Below are 16,344 nucleotides of genomic sequence, written 5' to 3'. Positions count from 1 at the left end.
TGGCACTATATCTTTCTACTCATCTAGTCCTTTATCATTTTTACCGTATCTAATGAGTTTGAATTCTTGATAGAAGGAGTGGGTTCTTAAACTTTATCGAATGTGGTTGGTTTAGTGGTTTTACTTTTATTATTGAACTGTCAAGCATGAGTTGCTTAACATCTTGATAATAGTTTAACAAATGTTTGATTTCTTTGAGATAATGAATATAGTTGAAGATCCTATTTCATGACATATATGTTTTACCACTTTGAACTGTTAGGCTGCTTTTAATGCTCAATATAATCGTATATGTTTATTTATTTGCTTTACTCATGCTTTGTCTTTCTCTATCTTTCTCATCCGTGTAGGTCAATAGGTCACTCTCAGCTCCAGATAACGCTCCTATTTCAAAGGGATCGAATGAATCACGTGGTTCGGAAAAGCTTGACATTCCTAATCAAGGACCAAGAGATCAACTATATGCATCACTTAAGGCAGTAGTACATGTAAGTTAACTTTCTATTGAGTTTTTTAACATATAGATATTCAGTGCGAGTTTTATATTGTCTTTTGAAACTTTGTGATGTAGTCCATGACATGAACTCAATTATACAATTATATAGAATGGTTTACATTAGTAACAATGATAGTGGATGTAATGTAAATTAACTTTTTGTTAAGTCTTTTTGGATACAAGTAGTAGATGTAATTGTTTTGTGATATTTCGGGAGATAGACTACGACATAAACGCAATTTTACAATTATAGAGTATGGTGTTTTCCAATTCACTTCTAAGAGGTTCAACACTTAGCTTTTGAATGCCAATAACTTCATGAAAAGATTGATAGAACACGAGATAGAATGATCCACAAAATACACTGCAAGGCACTCAAAATTTCTTCATCTTGATTCTTGAAGCATATTTGATAAGCTTGATATAGTTGTGAAGGACACTCCAAAGCTTCATTTGTAAAAAGTTATAGCTACACAAGTTATGTATGAATAGAATACATATATTCCCAATTCTTTGATTTAGACAATAATTCAGAATTGTAAGTTATGTAAGTGTACCTAATGATTATACTTGGCTTTGCATTTATGAAAAAGGTTATAATTTAGTAGGGTTAGATTCAATTTAGCTTTTATGCGAATATGAGAGGCTAATTAGCTCTTTTTGACTACCAACTTAAGTAAATTAAATTTCATGAGATTGCATTGATGTCCATGTACTAGTGCAACAGAATAAATAGGCAAAATTGTTTGGCTCTATTGAACTGCGTTATTTAAAATATTGACCATTTTATTCTCTACATCTATTGTCTCCTCTCTTTCAAATGGAAGACCCTAAAATGCCAACCCCACCTACCTCACCGCAAGAGCAATTCCAAGATGGATTATCTGGGGTATCATCTCCAAAGACAAGTGCAGATCAATCGAAAATGATTGAGGTATAACTCAATTGACCTTTGTACTAGGTTATTGACCAGGTATTCGTTTTCAAATACAAAGAAATGGATTTTTTTTATTTATTTATGGAAAAGTAAACCAAATTTTATGATTGATAATAGATAATAATAAAATAATTCCTATGCTCTCAAGCAACCTCATTTAGTTTATGATAGAGTTAAGATTTAATTGACCACAACTCCATCATCTAGATCTATGAATTGATTCTATAACCTTAACTTCTATCAAGTTAGAATCTAATTCTATTTTTCAAGTGCATGCAAATCTAAATATTTATTCTAACGATTAATTTTTGGTTGAATTTTATTTTGAAAAATTGTCCAAAAAGTCCTAAACCTATTATATGATGGCTAGTTCAGTTATAAACTTTTCAATTTTTTTCAATTTAGTCCTAAATTTTTTGAAGATTTGCAAGTTCTTCTGGCCAATTTTGGCCGAAAATTGTTTATGTGGGTGATTTTTCCTTTTTATTTCAAAATTTCTGAATTTCTTTCTGAAATTTCCTTTGCTTTTTTGTTCTCTTTTTTTCTTCCTTCATTGAATTTCTACTTGACGGGGTTGTTAGCCATAGGCAAGGGCATCATGATCCTCGCCTATTTGATGTTGCCGGGCCCCAAATTAGCTAGTGAAGGAAAAAAGCAAAGAAAAGAAAAATGTAGAAATTAAAAAAAAAAATTGCAAAAGTTGTTTACGTCAGCATTAGCTGAGTCACGTAGGATGACTGTATTTATGTCAGTGATTTCTACCTAAAATTGATTGCAAAAATTACAATAGCATATTGTCAAAATGTTTCTGACTAAATTGGCAAAATTTAAAGGTTTATGATTGAATCGACCGTTGGATTTGAGACTTTTTGGACAATTTTTCAATTTTGTTAGTGTATAAACTATCTAAAAAATGTTCAAATCTTTTATTGACAAAAAAATTAAATATATACTCATATGTCTTTGGTGCGTCCATATATATATATATTTTTAATGAGTATGCAGATTTATAAAATGCATGTATACCGGAATATGATTTTGCGGATGATAGAATTAAAATGGCCAATAGGTTGCTTTTGCTTATATACATTGGAAGGATAGATAATCTTGTTCTAGGGTTGGCGGTTTGAATGTACTACCCTTTACCGACCCAAAAAAAAAAGAAAAAAAAGAATGTACTACCCTTTAAATAGTTCAATTAATGAATCGTTATCTGTTATTCGTTATTTGTTGGACAATAACAAAAATGACAGTTCTTTGAAATGCCAAATCTTTAGTAGATTTTGTAATTAATCACATCGTAAAATTTGTCATGGTAAACATTATTAATATAGAAGGAATAATACCGGTTAAAGGAAATGAGTTCCATAAACATTAATAATGTGTTCAGTCAAACCAGCACCTTGAACATTAGTGTCTATTCTTCTAGTGCATAGAAATTTAGTCTCATCATATAGAAAGATATCTAAATGCATATTTGCAATTACATGATAATGCTCAAATAGTGAGAATCCTATATTAGGGTAATATAATGAATATAGTTCAAGATCCTATTTTTTTCCATTTCGAATCGTTTGGTAGCATTTAATGATTAACATAGTTGTATATGCTTTGATAATTTGTTTACTCATATCCTGTACTTTTCTACCTCTTTCATCCTTGTAGGTTAATTGGTTAGTCTCCACTATAAACAAGTCTCGTGTATACATCACTTAGAGCAATAGTCAATGTAAGTTATAACTTTCTATAAAGTTATTTTTTGGATATGAATATCTTGTAAAGTTTATTTTGTTCTTTGATATTTCGTGAGATAGACTATGACACAAATGCAATTTTTTTTCTATTATAGAGTATGGCTTTTTCAATTTTTCTTTTATGAGGTTCAATACTTAGTTTTTGAATGCGGAAGTCTTCACAAAAAGATTGACATAGTATAGCATTGTGATGCACATGCCTCATTCATCTTGATTTTTGAAGTATATTGGATAAACTTGGATGTATATATGAAGTGTGCAACTAGATTTCATTTAGAAAAAGTTACAAATACATGATCTATGTATAAATATAGTGCATATGTTCACAATTGTTTGATTTTGACTATAAGTCATAAATATTCCATTCTCTAATAATTAGGTATAATACTGATGATTCGTGATTGTAGGAAGTTGCTTCATAATTGAGAAAAAATTCAGATGAGGTGGTTGATCCGGATCCGATATCATATTGTATACCAAAACATTATGGCGGGATAAATGCATCGAATATCGAGGTAATTTTTATTTCGATGATTTTTTTATACATTGTTCACATATGCATTGTGAAGATTTGAACAACATTTCTGAGTTGGAGTGAATATTGATTGATAAATGACATATGATTAAATCCTAGGCACAATCAAGTCCATCTTTAGCCAAAGCCAAAACTAGGGCTAAAAGCACGCTAGTTGGGGAAGAGATTGTATCTTTTGTACTACCCCTAGATTGTCAAATTGGGACAGACTCGAGCAAGGTGGCTTCTAGAATTTCTTCTCAATTTTTTTACATTTAAATTCACATCAATATCTCAATTTATATATCTATATTTTTTAGAGTTCATTCATTTTTGTGATGTTGCTATTAACTATTGGTTGCAGAATATCCAACATCAATCTTCATGTGAAGAGAGGCTTCAAGAGTGGCATATTGAATGTGCAAATGGAAAATTAGATTTGGTAATTGCATATTCAAAACTTTTGTTGATTCTGATTTCCTTAATAGTATCAAAGTTTCGAAAGAAGTACTGTATATTCGAGTGATTTGTTATCTTTTAGACATTGCAAGGAGATCAAATGAATTATCTAGCAATGTATGTTGGCATAAAGGATTGAGAAATATCTTACTTTTACTTTATCACCTATTTGATTATTAAGTGTACTCAAACTTTCTTTACACCTTTTGATGAGTAATAGCTTTGCCCATGATTTTTGGGAATTTATTCGATAATGAAGCTAACAAAATCTACTATCTTTGCAGTTCTATCATCATGGACAGTCAAGTAGGATGTTTCGCTCAACTATTGAGGTTGTTGAGTTTATAATGGAGGCTTTCATTGCTAAGGACATCAGGGAATCATTCTGTACAAGTGAGTTATCAAAACTCTAAATAAGTAAAATGTGAACTAGTTATTTTTTATTTAGTGACACTTCATTTGGGTGCCAATTCAAGAGCAAGGTCCTAGTACTGCATCAAAAGGTTCATCGAAGAGAAATATGTCTTCGAAGAAAGAAGAAATTCCTCCATCCAAGTTATTTATGATCTTTAATGCAGAGAAGTTTCCGAATGCTCAACTTGAATCTAGCAGAAGTGTTGACTATACCAGTGTTGAAAACACAAACTCAGAAACCAACATTAAATGTTTTTTGGAGGAATCGCACAACAACCTCACAAACTTCTTCTGTAGTGGATCAGGGGCGCAAGGTTATTCCTTTGAAGCAAATCTTACAACTTAAGAAAAAAATGAGCTCCTTATATATGTTAATTATTTGATTATTTGATTTTTTTTATTGAAAGCGAACTTGGAGGGGAGAAATCCTTGAAGTCAAGCCGTGAGAACAAAGATGATGCATTTAGTGATGAAGAGACTCCTACAAGAGGCAAATCTGCTTGAGGGGAGGATTGCTTTGATTAGTTGAGAAAGGGAGCCATCACTTTGCACCAGCTCATGCATCCATGATTTAAGGAAGAGCATAAAATGACATGCATTAGTTTGAATGTTTCTTCACAAATATCTGACTTGGTTTATCGAATCAGTGCAACTAAGTTTATTTACATTTCATACAACAAACTTGTTGGATGATATATGTTCTTGAAACTTTTGTAAATTGAACTATGAATCATCAAGCCTTGTTTGTCAGCCGAGGATAGAGAAAGTGGAATGAGAATAAAGCCTATGTTTTCTTTCAAGTTGTTTTTGGTGGCTTATAATCTTTATTGCGATTAAAGACTCTTTAAATTTTTTTCATCAGTATAGGAGCTGGTGAGTCGAAATAACGAAATTGGGAACGTATGGGGGTATTTATCTCCCACTATTCAAGTATCCGCTGCCATAGTTTCCTGGAATTATCGCATTAGAAAACAAACCATTTATGGATTCATTTTCTGTGACATTGAACTCGGCTAGGTGATTAGGTTCAGTATCTCAAATAACAGCTTAAATTCCCATCAGGTTCTCATTTGGTACGAGACCATGCCCAATAAGAGCTGCGGACATCTCGCTAACCTTGGCATGGAGTCTTAGACCAGCATCATAGGCTATTCTTTTAGGATACTGATAAGAAGAGACAGCCATATGAGTCAGTTATCGTGCCAAAGGCACACTTATTGGCCATTACCAATCGAGCATCCAACATGAGGCTTAAGAAGAGGCCTAACTTGCAGTATCTTTCGCCAACCGTAGGCACTATTACCAGTTATATTCACTTCTAGGTAATTAATTAGCTTTTGTAATTATTTAGATGGTTGATTCTGTATGATTAACATTATCAATGTACAAGGAACTTATTTCTTTTAATTGGTATCGTTACTTTTCGTAGCTCACTATTTCATTATCAAATGATAAACTAAAAATATCGTCGTGGATATTTTTTGACTTTTTGGAATTGACATTCATATGGACAACTTCATGAGTCATTCTTGTTTAATACTTTCTAAAACAACTAAGAATATGCATCTAGCCTTTCCTCCTTATAGTTATTACCTTTTACCAACAAACAAAAAAGAATATAGATATGGCAATATAACTATCTTTCAAATGAATTGAGAATGAATGATCATGGGCAGAATTACCAAAAAGTCCTAAATCAATTGCAATTGTGCTAATTTAGTCATAATTTTTTTTGGCCAATTTAGTCCTAAACCTTTTATAACCGTGCCAATTCAGTTCATTCGGCCAAAATTGGCCGGTCGGTGCTAACGTGGACGCCGGTGGGGGACAACTGGCTGGCGAACACGAATTTGGCAATTTTTAAATATTTTAAATATTTTTGTTTTTCGAATTTTTTAATATATATTTTTCAATTTTTTAATTCTTCTTTTTTTCTTTTTTCTTTTCTCACATTCTTCTTCCTCTGGCTGGCCGGCACCAGCCAAAGGCGAGGGCTGGCAAGGCTTGCCCCTTGCTAGTGGCTAGCGAGGCTGACCTCGCCAGATTTGGCGAGGCCTCACCCTTGCTAGTGGCCAGTGAGGTTGACCTCTTTGACCCTCGCCTCCGGCCAGCTGAGGTGAGCCTCGCCGGCCAGCCAGAGGAAGTAGAAGGTCCCCACCTGCTCTAGGCTTTCAACATTTCAAAGCCAAGTATTTGGCCAAGGAGACCTCCAAATGTTGAACTAAACACCAAAAAAATTTCCAAGGGGCTTTGGGGGCTCAAAGCCCCTTAGAAATGCTGAACCAAACAGGGCCTAGGTTTAGGACTTTTTAGACAATTATCCCAATATTAACAAGATACAAACTAGCTTTTCAAGCGAACATGTGATCTCCTTCACTCTTATCAAGCCTATAATAAAATTTTATTCCAAACTTGTAGGAGTAAGGGTATGTTCCTTTCGTCGCACCGAAAATGGAGTTCATTTGCTAATAAGATGCTGCTAGATATTTGAAACGATTGGGCTAAATTCATCGTTCGTTGTAGTTAATGTGATCTGATTACGGTTTTAATGATCCCTACAAAAGGCCAAGGCCATTCATGGAAGTCAAAAATGCAAAATCTGGCATTTAATTCTTTAGTCTAATGAGCATTCGAGGTTTGAATTTGAAATGCATAAGAGATAAGGATCAATGCGTGTCCTGAGACCTCTTTACATTTGACCACTTACATCCATAAAATTTGGTAATCTCTTAAATGTTAATTCTGATTACAGTATTTCTAATCACACATGAACTGGTGCTAGTTTACATTCCTAAAATTCCTTTGGCTCTCTCTCTCTCTCTCTCTCTGCCGCAAAAGCGCCTAAATAATTTCAAATAATCGTATTTTCCATAAATCAATTAAAAGTCAAGAAAGTGGATATGTTTTTCCAAGTTTCACTTGCCCAAACTTGTCACGCCCCGATCCTCGGGCACGCACACATCCTTCTACCTTGGTCGATTTTAATATGCGATATCCCAGGACAATGTATCGCCAACCCTTTCAATTTTTAAGCACATGCGGAAGCAGTTAAAATCCCCAGACAATAAAACGATGGGATAGAAAAGCAGGGCCATATTTTTCATATTGAAATTTATAACCAAACTTTTATACAAACCATAAACCCTTTCACAACTATTCACATCAAAACGGAGATCTCAAAAAGAAGACAGAAACTTAGATGAACTAGGCCGTACTCAAGGCCCCTCTCATAAATGTCTTCTTCTTCCAAAAATCATTTTCTTCAGATCTCACCTCCGAGTTCTCCTTCTCGGATTCCTCCTCCTCAGCTCTTTATCGGGGTCCTGAAATGGTTTCCCCAAACTGGGATGAGACTACGTCTCAGCGAGTTCTACCCCACTAAGCCCGATTAGAAAACTATTATACTAAAGGCTGCCTAAACACGCACAGGGCAGAGGACTTACCTTGGCCTCAGATCTCACCTGCAAGTCAGTACAATTCATAATAGGCACCCAAGCAATCATATGACCGATCGAAGCATCGATCAAATCGACCTAGTCGATTACATGCCAAATAAATCAATCCCCACTGTGGGATATTTAAAAGCTAGGCCACGTGCATTCTCCAGGACGACCTTCCAAGTCTCCGAGCCACGTGCCTCAAACCTCGGATCCACGTGCATTCTCTAAGGCGACCTCTTCGCCAAGGTGGTACATCAAGCCACCGAGCCACGTGTCCTTTTACGATGCCCGGGCCCACGTGCATTCTCTAAGGTACTCGCTTACCAAAGTGACGCATCAGATCACCGAGCCACGTGCCCTTTTAGATGCCATTCCGAATACTGGACCCACGTGCATTCTCTAAGGTACTCGCTTACCAAAGTGACGCATCAGATCACCGAGCCACGTGTCCTTTTAGATGCCTGGGCCCACGTGCATTCTCTAAGGTACTCACTTACCAAAGTGACGCATCAGATCACCGAGCCACGTGCCCTTTTAGATGCCAAACTCTGTCACCGAGCCACGTGCATTCTCCAGGACGACATACCGAGTCTCCGAGCCACGTGCATTCTCTCAGGCGACCTCTTCGCCAAGGTGACATATTCAACCACTGAACTCACGTGCATTTTCCAGGTGATATTCCAATTCACCGAGCCCACGTGTCCTCTTTCAAGTGGTTACCAATCTTCTTTCAATACCGACAACCAATGCTCAACGATTTCTCAATCAAATAATTAAATCAACTCAACAAAGCATTATAAATGCTGAATAACATACTTGGCCATTTACCAATCTACAATTCAATCTCAATCAATTCCAATCAATTTAGGGTAAATCCCTAAAATATCACAATTTATTCAATTCCATACAACGTGGAGCTCAAATAAATAAACGGACTGCGCCACGACGATCAGCACGAGATTTTGGTCGTCGGCCATCAAAATCTTAATTTCCGAAAAATAATTAATTTATTTATTAATTTCGAAAATTAATTAATTATTATTAAAAATTCAATTTAGCTCAAAATAAAGCCCGATTACATAAACGGACTTCACCACGGTCATCAGCACAATATTCCGGTCCCGAGCCACCTCAGTTGAATTTTTGGAAAATAAATAATTATTTAATTTAATTCCGAAAATTAATATTTAAATACAAAAATATCCACTTAGGCCCGAAAAGCCTAATTGGAGCCCACTAAGGGTCGGGAAAAATCCCGAGGCACTTCCAATAATTAGTAGACCACGTCTACTTGCTAATTACACAATCAATTTATCTAAATCACATCACAATTGACTAATAATTGCTAATTTATTCTAATCTAACAACCTAAACATAATTAATTAAATATAAACCAGCTTAAAGCATAATTAGCCACTAATCCTGGATTAGTGAGCTTACTCACCAAATCGCACGCAAATCGGATCAATCCGACGGCGGCAACGCGAGGAACGATTCTTCCCAAAGCACCGCTCGGGTTCGGGGCCGGGAAACGGCCCAAAACGGCCTTGAACCAGCTGGAAACCCATTTCGTGGGTCTGCTGGAATGGCTGGAAAAACACACAAACAGCAACCTACAACCACGGCAAGGGCGGCAAGGCGCGGGGGAAGGCCGGTGGAGGTCCGGCGGCTTCAAACGGCGGCCGGAGGTGGCCGGACGGGGTGGAACGAAGGCTGAGCAGAGGCCAAACGGCCTGAACGGCGCACGGCGGAGACGACGAGGTGCGAAGGGGCGGCGGCGGACGCGGGGGCGTGCGCGGCGTGCACGGGCGGCGGTGCGGTGGCGAGCTGTGACGGTGCGGTGAGCTGCTCCGCTTCTGTCGTCTTCGGTTCGGCTTCTGGTTCTCACGAACAGGAGGGGAAGAAGAAAGGAGTTGGTTCGGTCACGTGGGGGAAAATGGGGGAGGAGAGAGGAGAGAGAAGAAGAGAGAAAGAAGGGATAAGAAGAAGGGTTTTCTTTTTGACTAGTCAAAAGTAGAAACAAAAGAAAGAGAAGCCAATTTAAAATTGGCAAGGGGCATTCGGTTGGTGGGGATGCTCGCACGAAGGGGGAAAGGGGAGAGGAGAGAGAAAAGAGAGAAAAGAGAGAGAGAAAGAAAAAGAAAAGAAAAAGAATAATACTATTCTAATTTTTCTTTTCTATTTCCATTTCCCTTTCTATTTTCTTCCGGTCTTCGATTTTTCCTCCGATAATTTCTTTCTTGAAATTTCGAACTCAGCAATTAATTGATAGACGATGAGACGGTCCTAAAAATGAATTGTGACACGTCCGAATATTCGATTCCCAAAACCGAATTAAATTTCATGATTAAAATCGACCGGACGCGATTTTAGTCCAATCCAACCAATTAGGTAGCTTTTAGGGATTTTACCGCGGTTATATCCCTTAACGGCTTCACCCAATAGGTTAGCTAACTCGTGAGTGATCAGCTCAGAGAAAAAGGACCATAGGCACGTCGACGAAATGCACATTTCACTTTATCGAAATGGGGTCGAATTTCAGGATGTCACAAAACTCATTTGAAGTTTCCTTTGTAATAAGCAATACACATAACGTAGGTTCGTGTACCTAATGATTATATTTGGCTTTGCATTTATGAAAAAGGTTATAATTTAGTAGGGTCAGATTCAATTTAGCTTTTAAGATCTTTTTGACCGCCAATTTAGGTAAATTAAATTTCATGAGATTGCATTGATGTAAATGTACTAGTTGAACATAATAAATAGGCAAAATTGTTTGGCTCTATTTAACCGCGTTCTTTGAAATATTGACCATTTTATTCTCTACATCTACTGTCTCCTCTCTTTCAAATGGAAGACCCTAAAATTTCAACCCCACCAACCTCACCGCAAGAGAAATTCCAAGATGGATTATCTGGGGTATCATCTCCAAAGACAAGTGCAGATCAATCGAAAATGATTGAGGTATGTCCCAATTGACCTTTGTACTACGTTATTGACCAGGTATTCGTTTTTCAAATACAAAGAAATGGATTTTTTTAATGAAAAATAAACCAAATTTTATGATTGATAATAGATAATAAAAAAATAATTCCTATGCTCTCAAGCAACCTCATTTGGTTTATGATAGAGTTAAGATTTGATTGACCACAACTCCATCATCTAGATCTGTGAATTGATTCTACAAACTTAACTTCTATCAAGTTAGAATCTAATTCTATTTTTTAAGTGCATGCAAATCTAAATATTTATTCTAACGATTAATTTTTGGTTGAATTTTATTTTGAAAAATTGTCCAAAAAGTCCTAAACCTATTATATGATGGCTAGTTCAGTTATAAACTTTTCAATTTTTTCAATTTAGTCCTAAATCTTTTTGAGGATTTGCAAAATTGTTTATGTGGATGATTTTTTCCTTTTCATTTTAAAAATTCTGATTTTTTTTAAAATTTTTCCTTTGCTTTTTTGTTCTTTTTTTTTTTCCTTCATTGAATTTCTACTTGGCGGGTTTGTTAGCCATAGGCAAGGGCATCACGATCCTTGCCTATTTGATGTTGCCGGGGCCCCAAATAGCTAGTGAAGGAAAAAAGAAAAGCAAAGAAAAAAGGAAAAAAAAAAGAAAATTGTAGAAATTTTTTTAAAGAATCGCAAGAGTTGTTTACGTCAGTATTGGCTGAGTCACATAAGATGGCGGTGTCCATGTTTGCGATTTCTACTTAAAATTGATTGGAAAAATTACATTAGCATATTGTCCAAATATTTCTGACTAAATTGGTAAAATTTAAAGGTTTATGATTGAATCGACCACTGGAATTGAGACATTTTGGACAATTTTTCAATTTCTTTATAGTATAAAATGATTAAAAAATGTTTAAATCTTTTATTGACAAAAAAAAAATTACATATATATTTACATGTATCAATATCAATATGTTCATATGTCTTTGGTGCGTCCATATTTTTTTTATGAGTATGCAGATTTATAAAATGCATGTATACCGGAATATGATTGTGCATATGATAGAATTAAAATGGCCAATAGGTTGCTTTTGCTTATATACATTGGAAGGATAGATAATCTTGTTCTAGGTTTTGGTGGTTTGAATGTACAACCCTTTACATAGTTCGATTAATGAATGTTATTCGTTATTCGTTGGACAATAACACAAATGACAGTTCTTTGAAATGCCAAATCTTTATTAGATTTTGTAATTAATCGCACAATAAAATTTGTCATGGTAAACATTATTAATATAGAAGGAATAATACTGGTTAAAGGAAATGAGTTCCATATACATTACTAATGTGTACAGTCAAACTAGAACCTTGAACATTAGTGTCTATTCTTCTAGTGCATAGAGATTTAGTCCCATCATATAGAAAGATATCTAAATGCATAATTACAATTACATGATAATGCTCAAATAGTGAGAATCCTATATTAGGGTAATATAATGAATATAGTTCAAGATCCTATTTTGCAGCATATATTTTTTTTCCCTTTTGAATCATTGGGTAGCATTTAATGACTAACATAGTTGTATATGCTTTGATAATTTTTTTACTCATATCCTATACTTTTCTACCTCTTTCATCCTTACAGGTTAATTGGTCAGTCTCCACTATAAACAAGTCTCATGTTATGATTGGATCGAATGAAGCATGTGGTTCAAAGAAACAAGGCATTTGCAATCAAGGAGGAGAACATGACCAAGTTTATACATCTCTTAGAGCAATAGTCAATGTAAGTTATAACTTTCTATAAAGTTATTTTTTGGATATAAATATCTTGTCAGGTTTATTTTGTTCTTTGATATTTTGTGAGATAGACTATGACACAAATGCAATAATTTTCAATACTTAGTTTTTGAATGCTGAAGTCTTCACAAAAAGATTGACATAGCATAGCATTGTGATGCACATGACTCCATCTTGATTTTTGAAGTATATTTGATAAACCCGAATGTATACATGAAGTGCGCAACTTGATTTCATTTGCAAAAAGCTACAACTACATGATCTATGTATAAATATAGTACATATGTTCACAATTGTTTGACTTTGACTATAAGTCATAAATATTTCATTCTTTGATAATAAGGTATAATACCGATGATTCTTGATCGTAGGAAGTTGCTTCACAATTGAGAAAAAGTTCAGATGAGGTCCTTGACCCGGATCAAAAATCGTATTGTATACCGGACTATGGCGGGATAAATGCCTTGAATATCAAGGTAATTTTTATTTCGATGATTTTTTATACATTGTTCACATATGGATTGTGAAGATTTGGACAACATTTCCGAGTTGGAGTGAATATTGATTGATAAATGACATATGATTAAATCCTAGGCACAATCAAATCCATCTTCATCCAAAGCCAAAACTAGGGATAAAAGCACACTAGTTGGGGAAGAGATTGTATCTTTCGTACTACCCCCAGATTGTTAAATTGGGACAGACTCGAGCAAGGTGTCTTCTAGAATTTCTTCTCTATGTTTTTACATTTAAATTCACATAAATATCTCAATTTATATATGTATAAATCTTTAGAGTTCATTCATTTTTGTGATGCCACTATTAACTATTGGTTGCAAAATATCCAACATCAATCTTCATTTGAAGAGAGGCTTCAAGAGTGGCATATTGAATGTAGACGACCTGCAAATGGAAAATTAGATTTGGTAACTGCATATTCAAAACTTTTGTTAATTCTACTTTCCTTAATAGTATCAAAGTTTCGAAAGAAGTACTGTATATTCGAGTGCTTTGTTATCTTTTAGACATTGCAAGGAGATCAAATGAATTATCTAGCAATGTATGTTGGCATAAAGGATTGAAAAAAATCTATTTTTACTTTATCACCTATTTTATTATTAAGTGTAGTAACATTCTTTACACCTTTTGATGAGTAATAGCTTTGCAGATGATTTTTGGGAATTTATCCGATGCTAACGAAGCTAACGAAATCTACTATCTTTGCAGTTCTATCGTCATGGACAATTAAGTAGGATGTTTCGCTCAACTATTGAGGTTGTTGAGTTTATAATGGAGGCTTTCATTGCTAAGGAGACATAAAGGATCATTCTATACAAGTGAGTTATTAAAACCCTAAATAAGTAAAAATGTGAACAAGTTATTTTTTATTTAGTGACACTTCATTTGGGTGCCAATTTAGGAGCAAGGTCCTAGTACTGAAGCAAAAGGTTCATCGAAGAGAAATATGTCTTCCAAGAAAGAAGAAATTCCTCCATCCAAGTTATTTAAGATCTCTAATGCAGAGAAGTTTCCGAATGCTCAACCTGAAATTAGCAGAAGTGTTGACTATACCAGTGTTGAAAACGCAAATTCAGAAACCACCATTAAACGTTTTTTGGAGGAATCGCGCAACAACTTCACAAACTTCTTTTGTAGTGGATCAGGGGCACAAGGTTATTCCATTGAAGCAAATCTTACAACTTAAGAGAAAATATGAGCTCCTTACATATGATAATTATTTGATTATTTTTTTTATATTTTTTTTTATAGAAAGCGAACTTGGAGGGGAGAAATCCTTGCAGTCAAGCAGTGAGAACAAAGATGACGCATTTAGTGAGTGATGAAGAGACTCCTACAAGAGGCAAATCTGCTTGAGGGGAGGATTGCTTTGATTAGTTGAGAAAGAGAGCCATCACTTTGCACCAGCTCATGCATCCATGATTTAAGGAAGAGAATAAAATGACATGCATTAGTTCGAATGTTTCTTCACAAATATCTGACTTGGTTTATCCAATCAGTGCAACTGAGTTTATTTACATTTCATACAGCAAACTTGTTGGATGATATCTATTCTTGAAACTTTTGTAAATTGAACTATGAATCATCATGCCTTGTTTGTCAACCGGGGATAGAGAAAGTGGAATGGGAATAAAGCCTATGTTTTCTTTCCATTTGTTTTTGGTGGCTTGTAATCTTTATTGAGAATAAAGACTCTTCAAATTGTTGTCATCAGTATAGGAGCCAGTGAGTCGAGATAACGAAATCGGGAACGTAATGGGGGCATTTGTCTCCCACTATTCAAGTATCTGCTGCCATATTTTCCTGGAATTGTCACATTAGAAAACGAACCATTTATGGATTCATTTTCTGTGACATAGAACTCGGCTAGGTGATTAGGATGAGTATCTCAAATAGCAGCTTAAATTCCCATTAGGTTCTCATTTGGTACGAGACCATGCCCAATTAGAGTCGCGGACATCTCGCTAACCTTTGCATGGAGGCTTAGACCAGCATCATAGGCTATTCTTTTAGGATACTGATAAGAAGAGACAACCATATGAGTGTCAGTTATCGTGCCAAAGGCACGCTTATTGGCCATTACCAATCGAGCATCCAACATGAGGCTTAAGAAGAGGCCTAACTTGCAGTATCTTTCTCCAACTGTAGGCACTATTACCAGTTATATTCACTTTTAGGTAATTAATTAGCTTTTGTAATTATTTAGATGGTTGATTCTGTAATGGTTAACATTATCAATGTACAAGAACTTATTTCTTTTGGAATTGACATTCGTATGGACGACTCACGAGTAATTCTTGTTTAATACTTTCTAAAACAACAAAGAATATTCATCTGGTAATATAACTATCTTTCAAATGATTCGAGAAAGAATGATCATGTCATCACATGATAACAAGAGAGTTTCATTAAGAGGTCAAGTTCAAATTCCAAATAAAAAAAAAATGAAACAAAAATATCAACGGTCTATCCTAACATGGGTTAGAACAAGGGTCCGAATTTGATCCCTTGTCTGGATTGTATTTTGGCTTTGAAAAAAAAATGGAAAATAGTCGAAACGATAAGCAAATGGCATGAAAGCAATGGCATTAGAAACTTCTTAGTGTGTCCTATGTCTTCCTAGAAGAGCTCAAGTCCAAACTATGTCAATTTGGTATCCTAAAATTGAGATCTCTAAAAGTGTGCGCATCAGTAACAAAGAAAACAAAACATAATCATTTATTAGAAAACCTTAAAATTACTCAAAGAATGCACAAACGGCATGAAAAAATCACATGGGACATAGGATTGGATGCGATGGAAAGTTTGGATAGTCATCTAATCCTAAATCGGTATGCAAAATGTCTTACAATTTAAATGACATTATGAGATGATTCATGATTCCTAATGGTATGCTTGAGAATTCTAAGTGTGATGAACACTTTTTGTGAGACAAATTTAATGTGCAAGATGCAACTCAAATGACATGACTTAAACATGTATGCAAACCTTGCAACATGTAGTTCAATCATCAAGGAGGCATGATCATAAGATTTGATCCAAGATGACTCAAAC

Source organism: Rutidosis leptorrhynchoides, unplaced genomic scaffold (assembly GCF_046630445.1).
Source record: "Rutidosis leptorrhynchoides isolate AG116_Rl617_1_P2 unplaced genomic scaffold, CSIRO_AGI_Rlap_v1 contig161, whole genome shotgun sequence".
Classification (NCBI taxonomy): Eukaryota; Viridiplantae; Streptophyta; class Magnoliopsida; order Asterales; family Asteraceae; genus Rutidosis; species Rutidosis leptorrhynchoides.
The sequence above is the reverse complement of the archived record's forward strand: the minus strand, read 5'-3'. Positions refer to the sequence as shown.